We start from the raw sequence: 8,009 nt of genomic DNA, 5'->3' as shown, positions 1-8,009 counted from the left end.
TCTCTGCGCCCCTCCTATCCTCACCTTTCTTCCTCTGCCCCCTCCTATCCTCACCTCTCTTCCTCTGCGCCCCTCCTATCCTCACCTTTCTTCCTCTGCCCCCTCCTATCCTCACCTCTCTTCCTCTGCCCCCCTCCTATCCTCACCTCTCTTCCTCTGCGCCCCTCCTATCCTCACCTCTCTTCCTCTGTGCCCCTCCTATCCTCACCTCTCTTCCTCTGCGCCCCTCCTATCCTCATCTTTCTTCCTCTGCCCCCTCCTATCCTCACTTCTCTTCCTCTGCGCCCCTCCTATCCTCACCTCTCTTCCTTTGCCCCCCTCCTATCCTCACCTCTCTTCCTCGGCGCCGCTCCTGTCCCCACCTCTCTTCCTCTGTGCCCCACGTAAAGTGATACATCTGTGCACGGTGGCCGTTTGCTGGCACAATGACGCAATGCTGTGGGGCTGGTATGCAATAATTTCCAGGGCTGGTTTTCATCCCCAGTCCGGCCCTGGACATCACCCAAAAAATCCAGAGTGCCCCGCAGGATCTGGGATGTTTGAGGGGTATGGATGTACTCGCAGGTCTTTTATCCTTTCTAATTACAGGAACTGCACTCACAATGCAGGGCTGGTATATAGTTTCTGTTTTGGAGTCCCTACTTTGTGCTGATGCCTGGCACCGACTGTCACCCCTCACCTCACAGTTTGAGAAGCACTGGTCTAACCATCACTATTTGGCCCTTGACAAATTTGCTCACATTCTTTCAGTTGTCCTTTTTTCCTACCCCCAAAACACTGTTTTCTCACATATTTACGTCACCTTCACCAGGGGTTTTAATATTACGGTGTGCATATAAAAATACATAATCATATATACAAGGAAATATACAATCTCACTGTGTTGTTGTGTTACTATATTTTTAGGCTTCCTGAAGGTTCTCTAGCCTTACAAGCAAGCATAATATGCTTTTCAAAGACTGTCCAGAATATTTGATGATCTTGCAGTTCAAAGAATTTTACCATCATTTTTTCTATAGCTGCAATGATTTGACAACCTTTACTAAAAATAGATCTAACACCATTTTTAAGTCTCATTTCATCATTTATCCACATGATGAAAAAGAACTCCGCCCTCTAAATTGGCAGATTTATACAGAAAAAGTACAGGTGGTTTGACATGCATGTACTTCCATGAAGAACAGAAGGAAACAGAAGTGCCTGCATGGGTAGGGGGCTATGCTGGAGACGAAAGAAGTAGGCTATTGTCCAACAGCAATATGACTCAGCTGTCTCCCTCCCATCCCCCGTGAAACATCTGCCTCTTCCCAAATATATGACTCATGCACTCCCTCTACTTTGAGACCCAAAGGATGTCTCACAGGACCAGTTTCTAGGGGCAGACCCTATTATCTGCTCACTTGTTAATGCTCTATATTCCCGTCCCCACACCCCGCTGAAGGATGCTTTGTCTTGTCCTGGGTGTGTTGCAGCACAAGAGGATATTTCACTCCCCCCAACTTTGAAACTGGTACAGTCTATAATGATACAGTAATAATGATTACGGTAATAAAGCTGAGTAATCGTGTATGACTGTAGGCCCTGGACACGTATATAGGGTGGTTACAATATTATCTCTCATTTTAAAGCTCCGGCCCTCTCCATAGAACAGTGTGATTGTACAGTAATAATAGAAGATGGTTACTGGCACATCCATACAGTCATTCAGAGGGACGATACTTAACCCCTTAAGGACTCAGCCCATTTTGGCCTTAAGGACTCAATTAAATTTTTACGTTTTCATTGGCCTTAAGGACAATTAAATTTTTACGTTTTCATTTTTTCCTCCTCGCCTTCTAAAAATCATAACTCTTTTATATTTTCATCCACAGACTAGTATGAGGGCTTATTTTTTGCGTGACCAGTTGTCCTTTGTAATGACATCACTCATTATATCATAAAATGTATGGCGCAACCAAAAAACACTATTTTTGTGGGGAAATTAAAACGAAAAACGCAATTTTGCTAATTTTGGAAGGTTTTGTTTTCACGCCGTACAATTTCTGGTAAAAATGACATGTGTTCTTTATTCTGAGGGTCAATACGATTAAAATGATACCCATTATTATATACTTTTATATTATTGTTGCGCTTAAAAAAAATCACAAACTTTTTAACCAAATTAGTACGTTTATAATCCCTTTATTTTGATGACCTATAACTTTTTTATTTTTCAGTATAAGCGGCGGTATGGGGGCTCATTTTATGCGCCATGATCTGTACTTTTTTTTGATACCACATTTGTATATAAAAAACTTTTAATACATTTTTTATAATTTTTTTTTTAATAAAATGTATTAAAAAAGTAGGAATTTTGGACTTTTTAAAATTTTTTTCGTTCACGCCGTTCACCGTACGGGATCATTAACATTTTATTTTAATAGTTCGGACATTTACGCATGCGGCGATACCAAATATGTCTATAAAAAATGTTTTTTACGCTTTTTGGGGGTAAAATAGGAAAAAACGGACGTTTTACTTTTTTATTGGGGGAGGGGATTTTTCACTTTTTTTTTACTTTTACTTTTACATTTTTTTACATTTTTTTTTACACTTGAATAGTCCCCATAGGGGACTATTCATAGCAATACCATGATTGCTAATACTGATCTGTTCTATGTATAGGACATAGAACAGATCAGTATTATCGGTCATCTCCTGCTCTGGTCTGCTCGATCACAGACCAGAGCAGGAGACGCCGGGAGCCGCACGGAGGAAGGTGAGGGGACCTCCGTGCGGCGTTATGAATGATCGGATCCCCGCAGCAGCGCTGCGGGCGATCCGATCGTTCATTTTAATCGCGAACTCCCGCAGATGCCGGGATCTGTATTGATCCCGGCACCTGAGGGGTTAATGGCGGACGCCCGCGAGATCGCGGGCGTCGGCCATTGCCGGCGGGTCCCTGGCTGCGATTAGCAGCCGGGATCAGCCGCGCATGACACGGGCATCGCTCCGATGCCCGCGGTTATGCTTAGGACGTAAATGTACGTCCTGGTGCGTTAAGTACCACCTCACCAGGACGTACATTTACGTCCTGCGTCCTTAAGGGGTTAAAGGACATAATAGAATTCACATATCAAACTGTAGTACGGAAAACAGTACAGCTACATCCACCCTTAAAGGGGTACTCCGGTGGAAAACGTTTTTTTTTTTTAAACCAACTGGTGGCAGAAAGTTAAACAGATTTGTAAATGATCTAATAAAGAAGAGAGGGATGAGGCATGCCACGATATGGAGGGACGCTAGTGTAGCATCCACTTGTACTTATATGCAACACAGACGGCAATCCTCTATATGGCCAATGAAAAAAAAGTGCCTGCGGGGTGCAAAAAAATTCAAGTAAGGTATCCAATAGTAGAAACATAAAAAAGCGATATCGTGCACTCACCGCGTGGTAGGCGTATTCAATCCTGGAGGCTCAGGGTCCGGGAGATGTCCATGGATGTAATGGAAGCGCTCCAAGCGCTTCCATTACATCCATGGACATCTCCCGGACCCTGAGCCTCCAGGATTGAATACGTCTACCACGCAGTGAGTGCACGATATCGCTCCTAGATTTGTAAATTACTTCTATTACAAAATCTTAATCCTTCCAGTACTTATTAGCTGCTGAATACTACAGCGGAAATTATTTTATTTTTGGAACACAGAGCTGTCTGCTGACATCATGAGCACACTCTCCTGACATCTCTGTCCATTTTAGGAATTGTCCAGAGCAGCATATGTTTGCTATGGGGATTTTCTCCTACTCTGTACAGTTCTTAAAATGGACAGAGATGTCAGCAGAGAGCACTGTGCTCGTCATGTCAGCAGAGAGCTCTGTGTTCCAAAAAGAAAATAATTTCCTCTATAGTATTCAGGAGCTGATAAGTACTGGAAGGATTAAGATTTTTTAATAGAAGTTATTTACAAATCTGTTTAACTTTCCGGCACCAGTTGATTTAAAAAAAAAAAAGTTTTCCACCGGAATACCCCTTAAATATTGACAATACTAATAGATAGCGTTTTGCAAGAAATATGGTGTAGATTACTTGCTGGTTCTTGCAACAAATACAGATTCTAATATTTTAAAGTGAAAATCACAACAAAAAACTACTCATGCTGCTTACATGTATACTGTATAGGCTGCTGCTTACATGTATACTGTATATGATGCTGCTTACATGTATACCGTATATGATGCTGCTTACATGTATACTGTATAAGCTGCTGCTTACATGTATACTGTATATGATGCTGCTTACATGTATACGGTATAAAATGCTGCTTACATGTATACCGTATATGATGCTGCTCACATGTATACTGTATAAGCTGCTGCTTACATGTATACTGTATATGATGCTGCTTACATGTATACTGTATAAGCTGCTGCTTACATGTATACTGAATAAACTGCTGCTTACATGTATACTGTATAAGCTGCTGCTTACATGTATACGGTATAAGATGCTGCTTACATGTATACCGTATATGATGCTGCTTACATGTATACTGAATAAACTGCTGCTTACATGTATACTGTAGATGCTGCTGCTTACATGTATACTGTATAAGCTGCTGCTTACATGTATACTGTATATGATGCTGCTTATATGTATACTGTATAAGCTGCTGCTTACATGTATACTGTATAAACTGCTGCTTACATGTATACTGTAGATGCTGCTGCTTACATGTATACTGTATAAGCTGCTGCTTACATGTATACTGTATATGATGCTGCTTACATGTATACTGTATAAGCTGCTGCTTACATGTATACTGTATATGATGATGCTTACATGTATACTGTATATGATGCTGCTTACATGTATACTGTATAAGCTGCTGTTTACATGTATACTGTATAAGCTGCAGCTTACATGTATACTGTATAAGCTGCTGCTTACATGTATACTGTATAAGCTGCTGCTTACATGTATACTGTATAAGCTGCTGCTTACATGTATACTGTGTAAGCTGCTTACATGTATACTGTATATGATGCTTACATGTATACTGTATAGGCTGCTGTCTACATGTATATTGTATATGCTACTGCTTATATATTCACACACTGTTTAAGCTGCTGTTTACATGTATACTGTATATGCTACTGCCTATATGCACACTGCTTAAGCTGCTGCTTAAATGTATACTTGTACAGGCTGCTGTCTACATGTATACTGTATATGATGCTGATTACTTGAATACTGTATAAGCTGCTGCTTACATGTATACTGTATATGATGCTGCTTACATGAATACTGTATAAGCTGCTGCTTACATGTATACTGTTTATGATGCTGTTTACATGAATACTATATTAGCTGCTGCTTACATATATACTCTATAAGCTGCTACTTACATGTATACTCTATATGGTGCTGCCTTCATGTATACTGTATATGCTACCTCCTACATGAATATTATATATGCTGCGCACATGTATACTGTATATGCTGCTGCCTACATTAAAACTGTATATGTTGTCATGTTGCCCTTGTGTGGTATTTGATCTTAAAGGAACCCCAATACACCGGGTTATAGTGCAGATGAACAGGAGACCGATGTTGGGTCTCTGACTATTATACATACCGGCAATCCGGCACCCGGTCCCTCTGAAGATCCTCTTCTTTCTGCGCTGAATTGTGCGCTGGAAGCGGGCCCGCCGGCTGGATTTAAATATTCATGGTCGCTGGTCCAGCGACCATGACTATTCAAATCCAGCCAGCGGGCCGCCTCCAGCGCGCAATTCAGCGGAGAAAGAAGAGGATCTCCAGAGGGACCAGGCACCGGATTGCAGGTATGCATATTAGTCAGATAGCCCGCATCGGTCTCCTGTTCACCAATACTATAACCTGGTGTATTGGGTTTAGTGTGGGTGAACAGGTTGACAGTTTTCCTTTAAAGTGTGTTCCTGTTATTCCTGACTATGATTCCATGTATGACTCTGGCCTGGCTGACATTCAATCTAATTCCTGATCCTGGTTCTGACTACGCTCCTGTATCCTGACTTTGGTTTTGTTATTATTTTAATAAAGGTGTGACTGCTTTTGTTGTTCCTGACATTATACAAGAGTTTACTGGATCTGCCACGCTCCTCCAGAATTATGGGGGCAATCCTTTTCAATGTAGAGGCTTCCTGAACCAAGTTGGCATTTATCCAGTTCCACAGGCCTTTCCTAATGATTTAGGGTAAGATTTTGATCTCCCTCCTTTGGCTCCTTTCACACTATGAGCATTCAACTGTTATTAAATGTCCGTTTTCTGTGTAAAAATGGATGTATAATAACCAATGAAATAACAGGTGCTAACGACTGAATAAATATTCATCCGTTAAGACCTGTTATAACCTCCCTCATGTATGGCCGTAAAACACCTGTGCCTACAGACTCCCACAGCCGGGACTACTACTACCGGGACTACTACTACTCCCATCATGGAACAGACTTGTTTCCATGGTGGAAGTAGTAATTCCCTGGCTGCGGGAGTCTGCAGACAGCTGGGGAGGCTACATCAGTGCTTGTACTACTACCCCATCATGGAACAGAGTCTTTTCCATGGTGGGGGTTGTAGTACAGGGGCTGAGGGATTGATCGCACCGGGTTTCACTTCTGAGACCTGATGCAATCAGAAGTTATTAAGCAGAGGAGCGGGCGGCATGCTCCGCAACCCTGCAATGTATCAGTGTTTTTTAACTTTCATGTTTTAATTCCCCATGGGGAGCCCTGAATGGCCGGTACTGAGGAGCCAATCAGGGCTCTCAGCGGGAGATTTAAAAATGAACATTGTGAGTAGCAGGGGCCATATCTATATTAAAAGCGCTGTGGGGGGCAAGATATATAGCGCTGCAGGGGGGAGGGGGCAGATAATGCTATATGTCTGCCCCCAGCGCATGCATATATATATATATATATATATATATATATACCCCTGCAGTGCTATGAATGAAAAGTATTTCTATTAGCAGCGCATAGTGCCAGCAGCCGGCTGCTGGCACTATGCGCTGCTAATAGAACTACTTTTCATTCATAGCGCTGCAGGGGTATATGTATATGGATGCGCTGTGGGGGCAGACATTTAGCGTTGCCCCCCACAGTGCTTCTAAATACATATGCTGCCGCAGCACTATGTATGAAAAGTTTTTCTATCAGCATCATCGGGCCGGCCGATGCTGCTGCTAGAATGCATTTCACATATAGCACTGCAGTGGCATATGTATATAGATGCGTTGCGCTGCGGAGGGTATATTATACATGTGCTGCGGAGGGTATATTATACATGTGCTGTGGGGGGGGGGTATATATTTATTAATGCGCCGGCAGGGGGTATATATTTATTAATGCGCCGGCAGGGGGTATATATTTATTAATACGCCGGCAGGGGGTATATATTTATTAATGCGCCGGCAGGGGGTATAAATTTATTAATGCGCCGGTGAGGGGTATATATTTATTAATGCCCCGGCGGGGAGTATATATGTATAAATGTGCTGGCGGGGGTCATATCTTTATTAATGCGCTGCAGGGGGCATATGTTCATTTTTAAATCTCCCGCTGAGAGCCCTGAATGGCTCCTCAGTACCGGCTATTCTGGGCTCCTGCGGGGGATTCAGAAATGAAAGTTAAAACACACGATACATCGCAGGGTTGCAGAGCATGCCGCCCGCTCCCCTGCTTAATAACTTCTGATCGCATCGGGTCTCAGAAGTGAAACCCGGTGCTATCAATCCCTCAGCCCTTGTACTACAACCCCCATCATGGAACAGACTCTGTTCCATGATGGGGGTAGTAGTACAAACACTGATGTAGCCTCCCCAGCTGTCTGCAGACTTCCGCAGCCAGGGAATTACTACTCCCATCATGGAAAGAAGTCTGTTCCATGATGGGAGTAGTAGTTGTCCCTCAGCACTGCAGGAGTCTGCTGATGTCACCTCTTCTGAGCATGCTCAGAAGTAATAACGGATATTATAAACCAGGTACAAA

The sequence above is a fragment of the Hyla sarda genome, chromosome 6 (assembly GCF_029499605.1).
Source record: "Hyla sarda isolate aHylSar1 chromosome 6, aHylSar1.hap1, whole genome shotgun sequence".
In the NCBI taxonomy this organism is placed as follows: domain Eukaryota; kingdom Metazoa; phylum Chordata; class Amphibia; order Anura; family Hylidae; genus Hyla; species Hyla sarda.
The sequence above is the reverse complement of the archived record's forward strand: the minus strand, read 5'-3'. Positions refer to the sequence as shown.